Here is a 22258-nt window from a genome sequence, read left to right as displayed (position 1 = left end):
AGCGGCTCACTCCAAGGAGCCACCCAACCTGGCGTCTGGCACTGTCCCAGAAACCCTTTGGACTTTTGCAAGCGCTTCATCAGTCTGGACCTCAAATGGCCATCTGCCCAACCCGAGTGCCGGCCTCGGCCCAGAGGCACTCCTGACCTCCTGGGCTGGATGGTTCCTGGGCGGGCAGGCGCCCTGGGCACCGTGGGGGGGGTTGGGGGGGTTAGCAGCATTCCTGGCTTCTACCCACTAGATGCCAGTAGCTCCCCTCTCCCTACTGCGATGCCCAAATGTTCCCCAGGGAACAAAAGCTCCCAGTTGAAAACTGGGGGCCTGGCAGGTGTCCAGGGCTCTTCCCTGGCTCCTACACTTGGTGCAGAGCCGGATGCCTCCCACGGGGCCACGGCCGGCAGCGCAGACCTGACTCAGCCTCCCAGGGTGCACCTCGCCGAGCCCAGGCAGCGATGCGAGGAGTCGAACTTGATGGCTTTCCAGCTGGAACTTGGGATCCAGAGCCAGTTGCCTCCACGATGACCTCCCGCTACTCAGAGGCTCCACAGCGGAACTGCCCGTAACAGAGTCCAAAAGAGTCGAACGCCTTATTCTCCAAGGCATCCATAATTCTCTCTGCCAACACAGGAGACAATGTGCCTTTGCCACCCACAGGCCAGTTCATTCTAGATCTGAGAACAAGGAGCCCATTTACTCTGCAGAGGGGCAGGGGGCAGGCATCATCTCTTCCAGGAAATGGTGGCCTTTGGCCTGGGTGGCTGGCAAGGGCGACACAGCAACTTGCAAGCTGGGAAGAGGCGCTGCTCTTTTGTCTTGTTTGCTCTGGTGGAAGAAGGGACCATACGCCAGAGGCTGTTCCTCCCTGACCCGCAGAACTTCATCATCTTTCCCAGGGGGAGGGCCCAGCCATAGGGGTCCTTCTCAAAGGCCACTGGAAGCCACCTCTGCCTAACGGGAGGAATGGTCCTACCCTCTTTCCTCCTTTCCCTTGATAAATGGAAAGCGCTTTGGAGCATGGCTTCTCTGACCTGGCCCAAATCCGAGCGTGGGATACCAAATGTCATGAAGCATTAAGTCCCATAATGCGAGCCTGGAACACCTTGCTGTCGTAAAAAGATGCTATGATTGCCACCTACACAATCGTGCTGCTGTCACCCTTGTTCGTGCAAAATGCCAAACCTCTGGCCTGGGCCTGCCAGACTCCTCCTTTCTTTTAAAGACTTTATTTATTTATTTGAGAGAGAGAAAGCAAGAGCACAGGCAGGGGGAGGGGGAGAAGCAGACTTCCTGCTAAGCAGGGAATCTGACACAGGGCTTGATCCCCAGACCCTGGAATCAGCGCCTGAGCCAAAGGCAGATGCTTAACCCACTGAGCCACCCAGGTGCCCCATGCCAGGCTCCTTCTGGGCCTTCAAACTAGTATTTACTATTTGTCATCTGCTGGCAGACAAGCCATTGCCTGAGGTTTCAGAAAATTCTATGGAGGAATATCTTTATATTTTCAAAATATTTCAAGCAGCTTAGTAAGAATATAATGGTCTTGACAGCAGCCCCCTTGCTGAGCACTTGTTCAGCCGCACGGCATGCATGCATACCACCTGAGTCAAGTCTCCTGATCCATCGGGAGATGGGAGCGTCACTGTCCCCATTTACAGAAGTGGGGACAGACTCTGTGAGCAGAAAAGTCAACAGAGAACCCAGCATTCCAGGACAATCTGATGCCAAAGTCCATCTTTCTACCACATTCCATTACTGATCTGATAGAGACCAGATTTTTTTTTCTGGCACAGCACCTTGGTCCAGCTGGAAGAACAGATTCTCACATTGCCTGCAGATGCTGTGACCTCTGACCTCCACGACGGTGTCCCTAGCCAAACTCTCAGCCTCCTTCAGCCCTTTACTCACTCCTCTTGAGGGCAGAGGGCACGACTTGATGAAAGAGTTGAGGCGAAGACCTAGGAGCACAAAATTTGCTTCATGCCCACCTTGGACCCATGAGTGATGAGAAAGGGGAGTAAAATTCCCCACACGAGAGAAATTAGGGAGTAATTTTTTCTGTATCACATACAGGATGAATTCTCCCCTCCTTGGATTCCTTATAGTCACGAGCTCCCTGGACACACTGTTCTCAAATCCAATGGACATGGAGCATCTTAAGAACCCCGCTGCTGCTTCCTGCTCTTTATTTTTCCTGACAGCTGGCCAGACAGGTCACCATAATCCACCGTCCCATCATCTTCCTTTGACAGGGACATTAATGGGGCCTTGGGGGTGAGGACCGCCTCATACAGACAGGGTGAAGCCTCAAAAGCTCTTCTGATGCAGACATTCCCCAATTCTGAGGAATCTTCTGAACTGTAAAATATGATCGATAACCCCGAGGGTTCTCAAGACATCCAGAAACTGGTCAGTGAAGGGAAAGGAGGCCCGGGGTTAGCTCAGGTACCCAGTTCCCCTCCGGAGAGGCCAGCACTACCCTAACCAATTGCTGATGTATCCTTTGAGAGTGTTTTTTTAATATATTCCAAGTGAGAGCCCCTCTAATGTCCCCCCACCCCTAAATTCATATGTTAAAACCTAACCCTTATGGTGATGAGGATGTGGGGTCTTTGAGAGGTGATGAGTTCATGAGGGTGGAGCTCCCACGAACGGGATTAGTGACCTCATAAAGAGACCTCCGAGCGATCTCGCCCCTTCTGCCGTAGGAGGATGACATAAGATATCGTCTATGATCCAGGAGAGGCACCTTCACCAGACACCAAACCTGCCTGTGCCTTGATCATGGACTTCCTGGCCTCCAGATCTGTGACAATTAAATTGCTGTTGTTTATAAGCCCCCCAGTCTACGATATTTTGTTATAGCAACCCTCCTAGACTAAGACCAGCACCCCACCCCTCCACACACACCCCCATACCAGGGAGGCTGTCATTACTGACCTAGAATATATATTCCACTTAGTATATTTTGGCAAAGCTTTCACATCGGTATGAATTGAGCTGCTTTTTTTCACCCTTTTCTTTCTTTTCTTTTTCTTTCTTTTTTTCTTTTTTAAGAACTGAATGGAATGCCACTGTATGGCTGTTCCATGATTTATCTAGCCAGTTCAGGAGACGCTGTTTTTCAAATGCAAGGAGCTCAACCTTTTATTTGTCACTTCTAAACCCCAAAGGTAGTCTGCTGTTGCCCAAAGTAGTTTGGTAGCAAAACCTGAGCTGCAAGGAAGGGAGGCTTTCTATGGTCTTGATGTGAGATGATGGTCTCAATGTGACCCCCACACATGTCGCTGCAGAAACATCACTGGGTGCTGGGCTGCTGGCAGTGTTAATCCGTAGTATGGATGTGACACTGCTTTTCTAGACTCTGAAGCATTCCGATTTCTCAAACACACCTAGCTCCAAGTTTCTGGTGGGCATGGGGCTTTTCTAGTACTTCTGTTGAATGGAGGTGAGGTAAACCAGAGGTGATGGGGTCCTGGAACCAGATGTATCCTTGGGCCAACTCAGCATCCCTCCTACCCGCCCACCCCCCTGCACCACAGCCAATCTGCAGTGATGAAAACCAGGCATTTGCTGAAGGTATCCTGGGGGCAACGCAAGGACAGGACCACCAAGCAAACCAGAGAACAGAAACCGTCTCCAGGCACCCTGTCCTCCTCCCCTGCCCCCAAGGGCCACCCTCCTCGCTCCTCCCCTCCCTGACCCGACACTGCCCCAGACTCTCCCTGTCACCTTGAGGAACTCCCCTCTGAGTTGGCTCAGCCTTCCCCCTCAACAGCATTTCAAGATGCTGATTTTTTAAAAGAGAATACAGAAGTCAGGATATTCAAAATGTGGAGTATCTTTGATGGTTAAATATTGTTTCTTTCTTTTTCTTTTCAAACCCTGGTTGCGGTCCCGGCTCACTGGTGCGGTATCCACTCTGGCTGTCGTTCCCCTACGTCTCGGGCAGGCTGGGGGCAGTGACCCGGGTAAGGGATCAGCTTTAATCTATCTCTTGGGGAATAAAGGAGGAAAAGGAAGCTGTCATCTAGAAAAATGGGAAGAAGAGCGCATGCAGTGTTCTTAGGTCCTGAGATTGTGGTTGGCCTTGACCTGGCCTACCTTAGCTTCTTCCCGGAAGGTGGTGGGGGCAAAGGTCCTGCAGCTGCAGTCCCCGGGCCCCCACCTCTGTCTATACTCTTTCTCCAGAAGATCTCTCCAGTCCCCTGGCTTCAAAGACCAGCCAGATGCCAACAGCTCCCATATTTAGAGTGTCAGCTCCAGCACCTCCCCCGAGCTGCTGATTTGTAGATTCAACTGTGACTCAGTGTCTCCACCTGGACGGTTCGCAGGCTGCCCCGAACGGAACTCCTTGCTTTTCCCTCCCAGTCACCCATTTACCCCGTGGCTTGACTCAGAGATGAGGGGTCCTTCCGGACAACCTCTCGCATGGACCCCTCTGTCCAAGCAAACGTGTCTCGTCCGTTAGGCCTTCAGATTTGGTCCTGGCCCTGTCCCTTTGTCCACCACCTTCACTCCCACCCCTGGCAAGAGCATCCTGGCTGTGCTCTCCCTGCCCCCAACCCACACTCGGCACCATCGGCACCACCACTGCCAGAAGGTTCTCTGTACAATGTAAGTCAGATCATATTATATTCCTGCTCGATCCCCTTCACCAGTTTCTTACCAAATGTAGAATAGAATCCCATCTTTTCACCACAGTCTTTGCTAAACTTCACTCCCCATTTTGGCCGGTTCAAAACCTTGTAGGGAAGAATCTAGAAACTTTCCAGGCAGTGACACAACTGCCAGGGGCCAGCACTCAGTGGGATAACTTCCAAAGGGAGGATGGATAAGTTGTGGGATGTGTGTTAGAGAGAGAGAGAGAGAGAGAGGCAAAAGAAAAAAAAAAGCAAGCAAGAAAAGGAATTAGTTGTCTTACTTAGTGGCTATACCTCGGAGGCCCCAGCACTTGATAAACATCAGCCGCCAGCGCCTGGGCTCTCACTCCTGCTGGGTGTCCCGGAAAGAGGAGCCGGCTGGGTGCACACGTCAGAGCCAGCTAATCCCACAAGGCTTTAAGTGGCCCGGCAGAAAGCATCTTAGGGTTGAGTAAGGAGATAAACTGCTTTGCTGGTTATAAGGCCCAGAACGTTCTCAGAGATGAGACTGAAATCCTTTGTGTATTTCTGCCGGAATGCAGGGTTCCAGCCCGGAGGTGGTGGGGGCAGGGGCAGGGAGCAGCTGGGCTCTGCAAACCAGCCACGCAGACCCAACCTCCCCCTCCACAGGGTGCCTTTCTGGCTCTCCAGGGCACTTCAGGGGCGTTGGGCTCTGGCTTGGGAGGAGCATGAGTTCAGCGGCAATGGGGCAAGGAGGGAATAAAAGGAACGAGATGGGGGAGAAGTTGACATCTCAAAAGGAGGAAGATAAAATTTGGTAGGTCTTTATAGTGATGGATGGTGCCGCAGCAGAGCCAAGAAATTTAGAGCACCTGGTGCAGGATCGAGCTGGATGGAGGCTCTCCTCACATCTAAGAGGGGTGTGCAGTAGTTGCTTGTTGGACCCCCAATCCTGCAGGCCACTGGCGCAGTCAGTGGTCAAGGATTCACTGATATGGAGGCATCAACAGCTGCCCCGCACCTCAAGGCTTCCTCATTGGAGCTGTTCACAATCCAGCACTCCCTATGGGTTCTCCTGAAGCTGGCTTCCAGCAGAAGTCATACCCTTACGGGCTCCTTCCCCTTTACTGCCTGCTTCCCTCACTTCCCGCCACTTCCTCCTGAAAGCAGTCCTGTGATAACACACACCTGAACCCCTGCCTCAGGCTCTGCTTCCAGGGCACCCGGTCTAAGACAGGATGACTAAGGAAAATCAAGAAAAACATGAAGTCTGTAGAGATGTAGCCCAACAAAGTACCTGATCTCATAAGACTACGTGTGAAAGTTGAATTTCATGTACCAACATTCAAACATTCAAAAGCACTGAGTAGAACAAGAGCCCTGGTGACAGACACCAAAAGCCCTGTCCTCCAGCCAACCTGAATGTCAACAGCCATGACTGGAGACCTTGGGTCAGTTTACCACACCCAAATTTATTGAGTATTCTGAGAGCAAGACACCATGCGGTAGGCTCCAATGGGGTGGATGCAGGGTTGGAGTGGACCCATTTTCTGACTCCCAGGGGCCTGCAAGTTAGTGGGTCCTCAAAGACGACTCGCCATTCAGCGAGGCAAAGCACAAGCCCTCTGAGGACTGGCCCAGGTCTTAGATATTTTGCTTCTTGGTTGTTGGCAAGGTGTTTCATAAATGCTTTAAAAATTAATGTGGGGGGCAGCCCTGGTGGCGCAGCGGTTTAGTGCCACCTTCAGCCCAGGACATGATCCTGGAGACCCGGGGTCGAGTCCCATGTCAGGCTCCCTGCATGGAGCCTGCTTCTCCGTCTGCCTGTGTCTCTGCCTCTCTCTCTCTCTCTCTGTGTCTCTCATGAGATTTTTAAATAAAATCTTTAAAAAAATAAAAAATAAAAAATAAAAATAAAAATTAATGTGGACTAGTCCAACGACATCATACCAGAGTCAAACAGAATCATCCAGAGAGACAGTAACTTTCTTCCACAGTAGCCAAGTGGGTCCCTGAGTTTTCCAAAAATGGAAAGAATCTGTTCTCCTCCAGATATCAGGTTAGGGTTTGCAAGCTGGCTGGTTCGAAACAAGGCTTAATGGCTAAGCAGATTCTCAGCAGGATTGCAATCTGTATAAAGGGAGGGACTTCACTGTGTAAAATGGTCCCTTGCGGGACATTCATCATCCCGGCCCTTGCCCACAAAGTGTAGGTAGCACTCACCACCCCAGTCACTACAGCAACAAAAATTGAATACCCCCACATTTCCAAATGTACTCTAGGGACGGTTTTAACCCTGATTTGGAACCACGGGTAGGATAAAAGTCAGCTCAAGGTGAGAGAGGGAAAGAGTGTGTGGACCAGACTGATGCCATCTTGAACAGTGCAACAAGCCCACATGATGACAGCTCTGCGACCTGAAGTCTTCTTGAGTGCAGCACCCCCCTCATCCCTTCCTTTTGTTTCCCTGCCAGCGTGTGTGGTGTGCATGTGTGTTGGATGCAGGAGATTCATCTGACTTTGGAAAAGTGTGAACCTGAAGTATGACGGAAGGTATCAGAGGCGAGGAAGGGGAGGAGTTAAAACACTCTCAGTGTACTCAAGGTAGCTTTGCATTTCCAGCACAGAGTTTAGAACCTCCTAAACTCAGTCATTCTGCTGGTGGAAGTGGATGGAGTAAGAAGGGAAGCAGCCGCTCTGACCCCCAGCAGCCCAACACGCCAACTGCAGCCCCATTCATAATCTCAACGTCCACACAGCAGGGAGGGGAACCCTTCTGGAAGAACAGCAACCAAGAAGGGCTAGATGTCATCACCCTGCCCTGAGGTGGGCGGAGGCCCCAGCATGAACACACTGGCAGCTTCCCACACAGGCCGGTCCAAGACACCTTGAGCTTCTACTGAATTCCTTCTCCATTGGCTGAAGGGCAAAGGGCAGCAGAGATGCCACTGCCAGGTCACAGCCAGTCTTGACAGACTGCAGGAAGGCCCATGCTGGAGGGCAGACCCCATCCCCATTTGCAACCTAACCATATTTAGAGAGAGAAATGGAACAGAGAGGCAACCTGTATCAATCCCCATAAATTGATCTGTGAAGGGAAACAAAACAAGGCCAATGTCCTGGCGCCATCTTAGAAAGAGATGGTTGCCGCAGCCAGGACGCAAAGAGACACACAAATGTGCAGTGGAACCAGCCTCCTTCCCATCTCTGTGAGGTTAATAGTCTTCAAGCCCCACCTAGGTTGCTTAACTCAGCTGCTCACCTTCAGCTATTCTAGACTCACATCCAAACTCCTTGGGCCACCCACCTGGAGACCCCTCCACTCCCATTACCCTCCCTGGTACCCTATACTCCTAAAAGGGATAATAACAGTTTCCCAAAAGGCCTTGGACCTTCCCGACGCCCCACCTTTGCTCAGGCCATTCCTTTCCCCTGGAGCACCTCTTTCATCCACCTTTATATCCTTCCCTGCATTTGCTCTTCAAGATCCCAACTGCTCTCTGAGACAGTTCAATGCCACCTCCTCCAAGCAGTCATCCCTGATGGCTCAGGGCTCGCTGTCTCTATGCTCTTGCAGCACTTTGCCTCCGATGCACTCTGTGCTGGATGAGAACGTCTCATTCCCCCTCCCCTGACGGGTGAGTTCAGCCAGGGCCTGCAGGAGTTCTTACTCATCTCTGGGTTACACGAGCCAGACAGAGCCCAGGATGGAGGAGGTGCTCAGTCCACGCTAGCTGGGTAAATCAGCGTCCTTGCTCAGCAGATGATCCCAGGGCCACAAAGCTCTTGGCAGACATTGGTTGGCATCAACTCATCATCTTCGGACCTCCTCCCTTCGACTCCTTCCTTTCCTTCTCTATCCTCCTCCCTCCCTGCTGGCTCTCCACTGTCCCAGCCCAGGCCCCTATCTTCTATCACCTGGACAACTGCTGTAGCTTCCTAACTAGTCTTCCCCACAATCCTCTTGCTCCTCCAACCCATCCTCCTCTTGGCCAACAATGACTATCTTATTTTTTTTTAAGATTTTATTTATTTATTCATAGAGACACGGGGGGTGGGGGGAGAGACACAGGCAGAGGGAGAAACAGGCTCCATGCAGGGAGCCCAACGTGGGACTCGTTCCCAGGTCTCCAGGATCCCATCCCTGGCTGCAGGCGGCGCTAAACTGCTGCGCCACCGGGGCTGCCCCAATGACTGTCTTTAAAAAAAAAAAATCCATGACTCAAGCTGTTTCAATGGTTTCCCGTGGCTTTAGGGATATATATCATATCAACTTTCCACAGTACAGATATGATTTATAAGGCCCTGGATGATTTTGGTACTACCCTCCTCATGCTGCTTCTTGATTGCTGTGCCCAGCATAGCTGTCCCACCACAGGGCCTTTGTACATGCTGTACCTTCTCCACGGAATGCTGTCCCCTGCTGTCCCCCGTCTGCACAAGGCTCCTCCTTCAAGTATCAGGCAGCCTGAAAGGTCACTCCGTCCAAGGCGGAGCCCTCCTGTGGCCCCACTTCTGCCTAGAACCACTGGTACAGCTCACATCCCAGCTCCTGCCACAGCATCTGGCCCAGAAGAAATGTTCAGTAGGTGTTTGCTCAATGAAGAGTGCATGAGTGAGAGACTGATCCTCTTGAACACCTGCAATGGCCTCCCTCTGGGCATCCTGATTTTAGCTTCATTTGCTTCTTAACTAACAAAGTTAGAAGAGTTTTGTGTTGTGAACTTTTTCTTTTTTCTTTCTTTCTTTCTTTTTTTTTTTTTTTTAGTAGGCTCCACACCCAGCGTGAAGCCTGATGCAGGCTTGAACTCACGACCCTGAGATCAAGACCTGAGCTGAGATCAAGAGTTGAACGCTGAACCGACTGAGCCACCCAGGTGCCCCTGTGTTGTGAATTTTTTTTTTTTAGCCGAAACCAAGAATGGCTGCTTGCTTCTGAGCATATGTAGCCTCTTTATTGTTATGTTCATTTTTCAGCATTGACTTACTTTAGAGAAACCTTCCCTATGTGTCTTACAGACTTTGACTCTCTTCTAGTAGCCACAGAAAAAAACCTCCCGTGACGGTCCCTCCACCATGGGCCTCTGCCCTAGGCCAGCTTTGGGAACACCAGTACTGGGGGGCCGGGGGGCAAATGTGGAGCAGATCCAGGCTGCACAGCCAGATCCCAGCACTCAGGACAGCGACGAAGGACTCTGGGCTTCCCACCTGGAAGGACCGCGTGGCGGATTTCCCTCCCCAACCCATCAGACAGACGCAGAGCTCATTTCTCCTTTTAATTAGACCAACACCAGGCCACTTGCGAGGCCACCTCATCAGAACCCTGTGGGAATCAGAGTTGTCACAGAGGATCTGGGAAATGAACCAAATGGCTCTGTCCTAGCTCCGGGACAACCCCAGCCCCACCATCCCTGGGGCCGCTCCAGGGAAGACACCACCATTGCTGCTGGCTTTGGAACCACCAAAGGGTCCCACCATCCCTCTCTGCTCCTCGTCCTGGCACCCCACGACACTGCCCTTCGGAACCTGGCTTATTCAGACGTGCCCTGGGCTCCCACCTGGAGTCTGGCCAGTTTCACCACCCAGTTGGTGCCATCTGCTCCAGGGGCCATCGCCTCTCACCTGGCTCGCCACAATCGGCTCCCAACCGGTCTCCCTGCTTCTGCGCTGACCCCCAGGGGCTGGTCTACATGACAGCCAGAGCGATCCCATCAGGACCAAGTCCCTTGATGCCCCCTCCTCTATACCCTGCTTGGCCCCACACTTCACACCAAGTGCAGATGACATGCTCATGGTGTCACGCTCACAGGATCCACCCTGATGCTCCCCATTTCCTACCCGCTTCCCTTTATTCTGCTCCAGCCACACGGGCCCCTGGCTGCTCCTCAACCTCCCCCGGCACGTCCCTGACCCCAGCCCAGCTCTGCTCTCCACCTGGAACAGTCTCCCAGGTGCCAGCCAGCTTTGCTCCCTCACCGACCACGAGCCTTTGCTCCAACGCCGCGCTGCCTTCAGGCTGCCGCCCGGCCCACCCACTCGCTCCACTTCACTCCCCACGCCCCCAGCACCTGCTGTTCCTAGCACACGATACAGCTCCCAGGAGCATCCCGCCCACTTGTCTCTGATGTCCCCCCCTGCCGAGATGTCCGCTCTGCATCCCTTTGTTCCATGGTGTATCCCAAACTCCTAGAACGGAGGGATGCTCCAGAGATGTTTGAATGAACCAAGGGCTGCCTGCCCTGCCACGGCTCCCTCAGCTGCACTCTCAGCGTCCTGGGAACTCTGCCTCTGACCCTCCAGCGGCACACACGCCTGTGCAATGCACGCTCCCCGGGGGCCCTTGGTTGCTCCCAGCCACGTGCAGCCAGCTCCCCTTCGTTCCTCAGGGCTTCCCCACCCTGGGAGGCCAGCTGTACCTCTCCCCGCCTTCCAGGCCCACAGTGAGCTCTGCCTCCCTCCTGGAGCCCCCCTAGAGGATACCAGTGTATATCCCCGCCTGCCTTCCCACGGTCCCTAAGCGGGAGCCACCCACCCGTCCCAGCTCTAAGTACCTATCCTCCTTCACTCTCCACTCTGGAGGCACAGGTGAGTGGATCAGGAGGGTGGACACCAGTGCCTGGTTACTAACCCTCTGAACTCTCGCCAGCCCTCAGCTGCCTCCCTCCTCCCAGGTCAGGTCTCTGGTTGTCCTCTTTCCCTCTTTCTCAGGATCCTCTTCCTCTGGAACCTCGGGCTCTGTCCTCTCCACCCTCTCCCTGGGTGATCTCTGGTGGCTTCGGCATCATCGCTATCATTGCCGACTACCCACCCCACCCCCGGCTTACATCCAGCTCAGGCCTCTGCCCTCAACTCCAGACCCACCAGCTGACCACCCCCTCATCGCATGTCACGTCCAACACCATGTGACAAAACCTGGAACTTCTGAGCGCTTGGAGCACTCTCCCTGTGTGTCCTGTTTCCACAAGAGCATCTGATCAGACACTGTTGTCTGGGAGTCCTCCTTGGTGCTCTCCCCTGACAGGGGTTGGTCACTGAGTCCAGAAGGTTCTCTAGCCCACGACCCCCTTGCTCACACCCGCCACCTGGCCCAGACCACCATCCTCTTCCCTGGTCCACCACCCTCTCCTGCTGCCTGCCTTCTGCCTCCTGCCACGTAGCCCCTAACCAGGGCTGTCTGATCACAACGTAGCTGGTAGCTCTCCACGCAGACCCTCCAACGCTCTGCCCTGCCTGGGGTTCAAGTCCAGGACTCGTGCATGCTGTGCCTCGCCCGTGCTCCTCTGGCTCAGCTCTCGTGCCGCTCGTGCACTTGCAGTCCTGGGAAGGACAGACGCTCTGTGGCCTCCAGCCCTTAGCCCCTGCCGTACTTCCTGCCAGGAGCAGGCCCTCCCCTCCCCACTTCCACTCCCAGCCCTCACCCAGAGAATCTTTCCCCCTCAGCTCCCCATCGCCTCCTGCAGGGCACCTGCCCTGGGTCAGACACTCTCCACTCAGCTGTCTGGGGACTCCTGGTGCTGTTTGGTCCGCTGTTCCTGTGTCCTGCCTCCCCCAGCTGTCCACACGCATCCCAAACTCCACATGAGAGAAACCAGAACCCCGACCTTCCCCCGTGAGCCTTCCCTGTGGGTTGTCCCCGCCCTACCCACTGTGAAGTCCTTGGCCTCTGACCCCAATGGAGAGATCTACACATATTTTTGAATGAGTAAATGTCTGTGAATGGTTTACGGCTCTTTAAATATATAAACCAGGAATCCCAATGATAGGAGAACACTCGCACGAGAGCTGATGTGCTTCCTTGAGTGGGAAAGAGGGGTGGGGACTCTCGGAAGGTGTCGATCCATCTGGGTCTGACCAGGAGTGTGAGGTCACCCACGGCAATCCCAGTGGAATAAGGGGACAGTGCCCGTGGCCTGTAGCTGGTGTCCTGTCAGGGCTCACTGGCTTGGCTGCCAACTGCTGGGGAAGTGGATGCCCCACTCCCCCTGGGACCAGCACTGTGACCCCAGCCCCTTCGGCCTGCAGGTTGGGTGACTCTCGGGTGCTGTCCTCCACCATTTCCCAGAGCTCCCCACAGGCATTACTGGCTTGACGTAATGCCTTGCCCTGTCTCCCACACCCACTTCTTGTTGGTGTTTTCTGAGGTCAACTCCCAAATAGCCACTGTACCTGAAGTCTTATCTCAGTATCCATTTCTGGAGCCCAAACAGTCATGGGCCCAGATGCCCCCTGGGAAATGGCAGGCTCAAAACTATTAGACCTTCCTCGCCCCCTTGCTCATGGAGAGCTTATAGCCTGTCTTCCCTGTAAGTCATGCATTTATTCAAACACTCAGCATGCACCTTCTTTGTGTCTCCGAGCTGTCTCTGGGGACAAAGATCAATCAGTAGTCCTAGTCCTTAGGGATCAGATCAGAAACTTAATAGGACAGACCAGCTGCTTCGTCCCAGGCACAAGCAGGGCATCCTATATGAATTCGGCAATAATGTGAAATTGCTAACATTGACAGGCTGATCACCCTGGGCGGGCACTGTTCTAAGCACAAGCCTGTCTGACCCATTCTACAGCTCCAGGAGGGAAATGAGGTCCAGAGTTATGGGGTGCCAGAACCAGCTCTTGATCCCAATGCAATAGGCAGGGGCCTTTCAGCCAGGATCGTGTCCCCCACCCTGCACCGTTCCTTTCCGCTATGGGAGCCACCTTCTCCGAGCACCTGCCCTGGGCGGCAGGCTGAGCCTGCACGCGATGTCCGGATTCCTCCACACAGCCACACTGAGGGAAGAGGCTTCATCCCCGCTAGGTGGAAACTGAGGCTCGTACTGCCTAAGAACACCCAGGTTTATGTGAAATGTCCCAAATAGGGACCACGAGAGGGGCTGTTCTAGGATGTATGGGGTTTGGGATGATGAAAATGCTCTGCGATTAGGTCAGGGAGTGACAGTTGTGTGACATTGTGAAGGTACTAGAACCAGCACTGAACCGTATACTCCAAAAAGGTGAACTTTATACTATATGGATTTAGAGCACCCAGGAAGTAGACGTCAGGGCTGGATGTGTGCCCCGGCCAACATGCATGTTTTCCCGTCTCCAACTCTGGGCTGAGTCCAGACGCCTCCCCAGATTCTGGATTCTTGGAGGGTCAGGGTCCTGACTCTGGGTACTTCCCTGTGCTCGTGGTGGCACCGGGATGTCACTCACTGGCGTGCAAGTCTCACTGGCCTTTTGGCCTCAAGTGCACACAACTGTTCATCTTCTTGGGGCACAGACCCCTTCCTGCCTCGCGCCTCTAGTGACAGCCGAGGGTCTCAACCTTGATTCGGCAAGAATCATCTTCCTGCAGGGTAGGCCTGAGTATGGGTCATCTTTAAAAGTCCCAGGTGATGCCAACACTTCCCAGCAGCCAGAGCTCAGGCATTCACGTAGAGGCCCGGGGCTGTGTACAATTCATCTCTGCAGCCCCGGAACCTGCCAAGGCACAACCTCTTGGCACATGTTTGCTCAGTAAATCAACAAATAAAGGTTGGTTGAGCAAATTAGAGTCTACATAGATGTGTAATCTTTTATTTGCCGGATACAAGCAAATAAATGGCAGACAAACAATTCCATTTATTCAATTGGGAAAAGAAAATTCAGTACTTAAAAAAATAAATAAAATCACTTAAAAGAAAAAGCCAACAACTGCTAAAGTGTTCAAGTCCAGAGACAAAAGTTATGCTCACGCATGCACTGTGCTCGGTATGGAGTACAAGGCGAGGCAGAGCCAGCCCATTTTGTGGATGGGGGAGCTGAGGCCAACTTGGATAAGAGATTTGCTCGAGCCAGGATTACGTGGACGAGAGACCCTGGGTACTGAGAGTGGGGAGTGTACCACGTGCTAGGCAAGCCCTCACGTACTCTTTCTACTCCCACACCCCCCTTCAGAGGACAGCATCATCCTTCGCCTTTGGCAGACGAGCAATCGGAAGTTCAGACAGGTGCAGTGACCGGTGCACAGCTGCCAAGGGCCAGAGCCAGGCCTAGACCTCAGGTTCTCCTGCAAGGAGCTCAAAGATGACAGGATGGAAACTGTGTCCTACAAATGATGAACGTTTACTACCCCAAGGTCCAAACCATAGTGACAGTGAAGACCAGCTACACCAATGCAGCCCATGAAGCGGGGAACGGGCAAAGCGACACGGCTCCTGTTTGATGCCTAGAGAGTCCCTCCTCGGGTCTCACCTTGGCCAGGACAGTGCCATGGCAGTCACGCACTTCCCTAAGGAGCCCGATGCCCTGCAGAGAAGGCCGGTCCCGGGGTCGGCCTTATCCCCTGCACCCCTCCTCAGCTTTAGAGGCCTGTAAGGGCCTCCTCCTCTGCTGGTCCCAAACTCCTCACAATCTGGAAGAAAATCTAGTTGGCTTCGGTGATGCAATGAAGCGTTGCTAAACTTTGGATTTCTAAAGCCCCAGAGGTTGTGTCCTTAAAATAGCAGCTGCTCAAACTGCCGGACATCAGAGCGTCCGCAGACCCCTTCACGGCGCCATCCAAGGCGGCCTGACCACCCCACTGGTGAGATCACCAGCATCCTGAGGATCAAGGAGGAGAGCAGTGTGGGTGACATCTCATGGACTCTCTGCTCCTTTATCCCCCAAAACCCAGTGGCATCCCTGCCTCCCGACCCTCCCCTACAACCACAGCCACCACTGAGTCCCATCACCCTGCCTCCAAAACCATCTTAAATCGGACAGGGGTCTGACACCATCACCTCTCTCTTGTCCCCAACCAGGCCACACCATTGGCTCCCCCACCACCATCTGTGGCCTGGACTGAAGTGACAGCCTCTTGACCGGGGAACTGGTCCTGTAATGTGTAAATGAGGCCACACCACACCTCTGCTCCAAACTGTCCACAGGCTTCTAGGTGCACTTGAGATCAAACCAACCCCCCTCCTTAGCCTCCGGGATTGTGCATGGTCTGGGTGCTGCCTCCCTCTGGGCCTCGCCTCCTCCTGCCTTCCTTTACCCAGCAGCCAGAAGCCACCCTGGCTCTTCACACACCCCAAGCGCCGCCCTGCATGAGGGACTTGCATTCGCTGTTCCCTTGCCTGAGAATCCTCCTCGCCTGGGTTCTCCTGCCCTGACTACTTCACTTCTATCAGCTTTCACTGAAATATCACCTCCTGTCCCCAGACCACGCAATCTAAGTGATCACCGAGATCACAGGATTCTAACGACCTTTGTAGTACCGCGTTTCTATCTTTGATGTTTTTGATTTATTTTCTCTCCCAGTGCCCCCTGCCCCGCCGGAGCACACACGCAGTAAAATGTAAACTCCATGATTGCAGGGGTCCTTCTGTCAAGTTCACCGCTGCATTCCCAGAACCTAGCACAGGGCCTGCCCATAGCAGATAGTCAAAATTATTTGCAAAAGACACGGATTAGAAGCTACTGAGGACCTGTGATATGCCAGGCACGAATAAGGAACTTTGCTATATCTAGCAAAGGATCCAGGCATTAGTCAATCAGTTAATTAATGACTTGCTAATGATCAGATTTGATATTTAAAGGGTTGGATGATTGCTATAAGGGAAAAAGATAGTAAAGATAGTGCAAAGAGTGTGTGCGTGAAGATCGAGGGTGGTGTGTTTATAAAATGTAGGCAAATTCTCTGACACTCCTCTATCAAGAGGTGGGAGCTGGGCCCCACTCCCTCAATGTGAGCAGCTTTGGTCTCTTGATTCCAAGGAACAAATGCAGTAGAAGCGGTGTTACATGATGCCCTCAGCTATGTTTCACCTGCTTCTTGGGCTTGGCACGCAGCCACCATGCTTACGCTGCGGGGAAGCCCAAGCCACAGGGAGTCATCTCCTGTGCTTGGTGGACACAGTCGGCTGGGGACCCAACCAACAGCCAGCACCAACCATCAGAGGCGAGCAGGGAAGCCTTCAAGGTTGATCCAGGCCCAGCCAACTGATTGCAATGGGGGGAAAGACTGCAAGGGAGAGCCTCCTGGTGGAACCTGTCAAGCCCACACCCACGAGTACACCCATGCGTGCACTGTTGTACTAACCACTAACTTTTGCAGTGATTCATTCCTTACCCGTAGATAGAACTAGGAATGGTGTGACCTCTGTGGGAGTCAGGGAGGGTTTTCCTGGAGGATATTCGATGCGTGAGTTAAGGTCAACTATTTTGAGGGGGAGCCTGGCACCCAGAAGGGCTCATAAGTGTGAAGGCTCTGAGATGGGAAGGAGCACAGGCCATTCAAAGAAAGGAGGGGAGAGCCCTGACGCTGTCTGTCCGCAGTGGAGGGGCAGAGGCAGGCAAAGGAAGCAGGAATGACCACCCCTTCTTACCGGCTGGGTAGCCTGGGCCAAGTAACTCACCCTCTCTGAGCCCCAGGCTCCCCATAGAAATTGCAGATCATACCACTTACTACAGAGGTGTGTTTAAGGATTAAATGAGCTGAGGAAAGCAAAACTTCCACCTCAGTACTGGGAACTAATATCATTTTCCTTTCAGCGTTCTGGGTGAGTGAAAAAAAAAAAAGCATTCTAGAACTTCCACAGCCCCATTAGTTTCTGTGTTAAAACTTGGCCCTTGGCACATGGGATGGGGAGCCAGGTGACCCCACGCCAGCTCTACCACTGCTGTGTGACCTTTGGGAAGTCACTTAACCCCTTTCCTGGCTTTTCTAAGAATAAAACAAATGCAAAAATAAAATCTCTATCAGTGACTTGACTCTGTAAAGACAGGCACTATGGAAATGCAGGCTCACGCCTCTGTTCTGCTACAGCTATTTTGGGACCAATCAGCCTCAGAAGCAGGTCTCATGGAGGGGTGTGCGTGCTTTTCCTGGAGGGCTGGTACATGTCTCCTTCCACGGAGAAGGAGCCGTGTCTGAGTCACACGCGGGGACGAGTGGGCATCTCTGACATTTACCAAGTGAGCCCAGGTCCTGAGCGCTGCAGGCTGTCGTGGGCTTTCTCCTGGGGCCCCTGAAGGTGCCTTTGCTTTGCCTTTGCCAGGATTCACCCCTGCCCACACCTGCCAGAAATACCTGGGCATGGGGGACCCCGATTTGACTGTAAGCCTGGCGAGGGAGGCCCCAGAAGGGCCCCGGGGTGGTGGTGGGGTACTCTCTGGAAACCTCCCATTTCTGCTAAAAACCTAGGAGAGCCTACAAATCCTTAAAGAGCCAACTTGATCCTCAAGTTTCTAACCTGATGCTCCTTGGTCAGCAGACAGGGGCCAGCACCGTGTTTAAGTCACTCCCAAACTAGAGGCCAGGGACCTTTTATTATCACTACTGCTATTGTGGATTGTGAATATTATTTATTAGCGGCCATTTATTGCGTGTGACTTGGGCTCTGGGTTCTGCACTGTGTTAACTTTGTGGCACTGAATCCCCCCAGATCCCTCATACATGCAGCCAGTGTTATCATTAGCCCCATTTTTACAGATGCAGAAATTGAGGTTCCCAAGCAGTTAGGGATACCTTGCCCAAATCACTTAGCTAGTGAGCAAGATTTGCCACCAGCTCAGGAGGGCAGGAGAGCCCAGCTGGGAGGCACTGGGGTGCCACAGGGTTTTGCAAACATGTCGTTTCTGCCACATGCAGCCTGTGTCATCTCCAGTCTTCCCAGCAATCCCTTCTCCAGTGGGTACCACCAGCCCCACTATACAGATGAGAGAACTGAGGCCCTAAAAGGGAATGTGATGTGCCCAGCGTCACAGAGCTAGGAGTGGAAGGGCCGGGTCTGCCTCTAGAGTCCCCTAACCTGACTGTCATTTGCTAGGACACTGGTTCTCAAAGTGTGTACCCCTCGCCAGCAGCAGCAGCTGAGAATATGTGAGAAATGCAAATCGTCAGGCTCCACCCAGACCTACTGAAGCAAGAATTCAGGGGAACAGCAACCTGTGTTGAAACAAGCCCTCCACGGGATTGTGACCGTGCTCACATTTGAGAATCCCTGGTCATGTGTCTCCCGACGGCCCACAGCTTGCACAGGTTTACAAAGTGCAGATGACACTTCATTTTAAGTGCCAAGGGTTGTGGGCAGAGCTTGAGAAACAAAGAGCGGAGAGTGGAGATGCTCTTCCATGCTCCCTCCCAGTGGCAGATGGGACTCAGGCACGGCTGTCTCGCTACACTTCCCAGGGGGGCTGGGAGGAACGGCCCGGATCCACCCCCACCCCCCAGGAACACATCGCGGAGCTGCCCCTGTGAGCCATGAGTTCCAGCTGGAAACTGGGGTGCCAGTGTCCCTGAAAGTCTCACGATACAACAAAACAAAACACACCAAAACCAAATAAATCAACACCCCCAAAACCACCGTCGCCTTTGCCAGAAGAAGAGTGGCCCAGCCAAAAGGAGACCCACTGTCCTGGTGAGGCTGCAGGACGCTCAGCGCTCAAACCAGGACAGTCCTGGGCAAAACACGACAAGTTGGGTACCTCGAGCAGCAGCGTGCTGTTTGGAGGCGGAGGGAGGCCTGCCCGCCTGGCCAAGTGGAGAACACCCAACAATTTCTAAGGGTCACTTTTATGGGAGGCCATACAGGTCTGCATAAAGATGCACAGAGCTTTCTCTCTTCTCTTTTCTTCCTCTATCCTAGACCCAAGAGGGAAAGACTTGAGCCTGGAACCTTCCACAACAGGCTAGAACTTTGAAACATTGTTTGGTGTTTGCTGCATTTGTTTTTATGGTCACCGTCTACTAGGCAAATGATACCGGTTCTTGACTGACAGTAGTTCTATAAAGTTTTCTTTGGAAATAAATTTGCATACACCCAAAGGTGAGTCTATAAGCCCACACTCCGGCAGACGGACACTCCTTCAGCAGGGAGACTTCCGCTGGATCCTTGGGCTCCGAACTCTGAGCTTTGCTTCAGCCGCTCCCTCTCTTCCACCAGCCGGCCAGCCTCCCTCTGCTCCAGCCCGTCCAGCATCTACTGGAGAGTTCTTTCACGTCTTCCCAGGTCCTCCCCTCCAGCCCCCGCTGGGGAGGACACATCCCTGTGCACCTCTGTGTGCCTCCAGCATGCCCGAGGCAGACGCTGGGCACACACTGGCCAGCAAAGGAGAGGCCCTTGTGAGCAGAAGGGGTGCAAAGCACATCCATGGAACAAATGGGCAAAAGGCTGACACGCACCTAGAAACAGCATCTCCGGAAAGATGGCAGGAAAGGACACTCTTGCGAACTCCCTCTGCAAACTGAAGTTCATGAGGGCAGGGGCTGCCCCTCTCTTGCTCACTGCTGATTCCTAGCCCTTGGCACAGTGCACGGCACCTGCCGAGCTCTGTGCACACCTTCTGAATGAAGTGACCACAGGGGGGCTTCACTGCACCAAAGCCCAGTGCCCGCTGGGGCGGGGTGGGGGGTACTTCTTTGGGGACTGTAGAACACTCTGAGGTTGTGGATGTGGCTCTATCTCTTTCTGACATTTATTGGGTACTGCTCGTGTGCAGGGGTGAGGCTGAGCTCAACCAGGATGGAAAGAATATACAAAATCTTTTCTCTGCCACTGGTTTAATCTGCCTCCCATGTCTGCAGGTAGGTCACAGCTGAGGGCAGCATCCTCTGTCCTATCCCTGCCCAGTGTCCACGTCCTCATCCTTGAGCTATCGCTGCTCCACCGGGCTCTTCCCTTGGAGAGCCACCACTCCTCCTCTGACCTCCCTCCTTGTGGGCCAAGGCCAAGGGGGGTCATGTGGCCCAGGCCTGACCAATCGGCTTCTTCCCTCCCGTAGGCCGCCACCACCACTGATCAAGGACAGACATGTGACCTAAGCTGGTCCAGTGAAAGTCAGCCCCAGGACTTTGGCTGAGAGATCCAGAAAGGGAAGCTCCCTTTGTGGGAAGATTACTGACAGTAAGGGTGATGGAGTCCCGGAGCCTGGAGCCCCAGGGACCGCGCCAGCCGGGGAGAAGAGGCAACCCAGGAGAAACCAGAAGAGAGAGAGGCAGAGACAGAAATCCAGTATCACCATCATACGAGGTCTGCTGCTGGGAAATCCTGACACATGAGCCAAGGAACTAACATCTCTCGCCCTGGTTTTAGCATGGCTTCAGCCACTTCAAGAGGCGTTTCTGCTCCGTGTAACTGAAGAAGCCCTGCCATAGGGCCAAGCCCCAGAAGCCCTCAGCCCCAAAGCCCAACAGGAGGCCTCTGTCCCCTCACCAGAGGCACTCCCTTCCCGCTTCCCCTTCTCTGTAGCACCCAGCCTGGCGCCAGGCCCTCGTGGGTGGTCTGACACTGAGTTCCCCACTCAACTCCAGTCTGGCAGCTCAGCCCAAGCCCATTCTCCACACTGTCACGAAAGTTGATCTTTCTGAAGAAGACAACACAGAATCATGCCAGTTCCCCCGCTTAACGCCTCTGCGGGCTTGCAGCTATCCGTAGCAGATTCCTAAAGCGTGGGGTGCTTGTCCCTGCAGTCAAGTGAGCTGATTGCAGATGGCACATGGACTCAGCACGCTAACACACTGAGACAGAACAAGAAACTTGGGCCCCCTTGGGTTCTCTCACAAGCCTTCTGATTTCTTTATAGAGAAAAATCTCCACGTGGTCCCACGAGGGCTCTGACAACGGTCTACCACTGGCTTCTATCCCTTTTAACAAAAAGAGGGGAAGCCTTGAGACTGGAACCCTCCACAGCAAGCTAGAGCTTTGACACATTGTTTGGTGTTTGCTGCATTTGTTTTTATGGTCACCTTCTACTATGCAAATGATACCCGTTCTTCACTGACAGTAGTTCTATAAAGTTTTCTTTGGAAATGAATTTGTATAAACACAAAGGTGAGTCTATTTAAAGAAAAACCAAGGCAAAGAACAGGACGTGTTTGGATACGGGTGAATCACGTTTGGCAAACTGATTCACAGGATGAAAGGGGATAGCTCGGTATACGAGGCCCCTCACAGTCCGCCCCTTGATCACTCCTTCAAACCCACCGAGGGGCTTGTGACTCCCATGATGAGTCTCACAAAGTCATACCTCCGAGCCTCCGCCCATGCCGTTCCTTCTGCCTGATGTCCTTTTCTCATACCCTTCTTATCAACCTAGAATAATCCTACTTATTCCTTCTGGGCCAGATGAATGGTACTGTTTTCTGTGGCCCAAGTACTCAAAGGTCTCGAGACCACCTGTGCTCTCTCGGGCCACTTTTTTGCCAGTTGCGGACACTAAGGCCTTCCCTTCGAGACAGAGAGATTCCAGAAGACCAGAATGGTCTTTCCTCTCCACGTCTGGTGCAGAAGCTCAGTTAGCACAGCTTGTAGAAGGGACTCCCACTGGGGGGATAAGGGCCCATCAGATGCAAGCACACCTGCAGACAGCACAAGCCCAGAGCCCAAAGAGAGGGAAGGGGAAGATTTCTAAAGAAAGGGAGTGATCTCCAGAGGCAGGTGCCTGGGGCTGGGCCCCATGGCACAGCCCAGGGATTCCCTCAGGAGAGAGGAGGAGGTGAGCATCCCGGGCTACAGGGTCCTGCAGAGGCCAGGAGCAGAGGGCCGGGTAGGCCAAGCTTCTTGACTTTAACTTGCCTTTGGATCATCTTTGAACTTATCATGCCAATTCCTAAGCCACACTTTAAAAGAAATGGCTCATGTGACACTGAGGGCCACACTCGGAGAAGCACAGGGCCACAGGTGCTTCACAGGTGTCAGCGACAAATGGAG

General features: G+C 53.3%; 1 protein-coding gene across 9 annotated transcripts in view; it reads right to left on the bottom strand.

Annotated features, from left to right (window-relative positions):
• Positions 1 to 22258, bottom strand: part of PRIMA1 (proline rich membrane anchor 1) — a 60822-nt gene that overhangs the window by 28382 nt on the left and 10182 nt on the right. The window lies entirely within an intron of this gene.

This window comes from Vulpes lagopus, chromosome 6 (assembly GCF_018345385.1).
Source record: "Vulpes lagopus strain Blue_001 chromosome 6, ASM1834538v1, whole genome shotgun sequence".
NCBI lineage: Eukaryota > Metazoa > Chordata > Mammalia > Carnivora > Canidae > Vulpes > Vulpes lagopus.
Note: the sequence above shows the minus strand (reverse complement) of the source record. Positions and strands in the feature narration are given on the sequence as shown.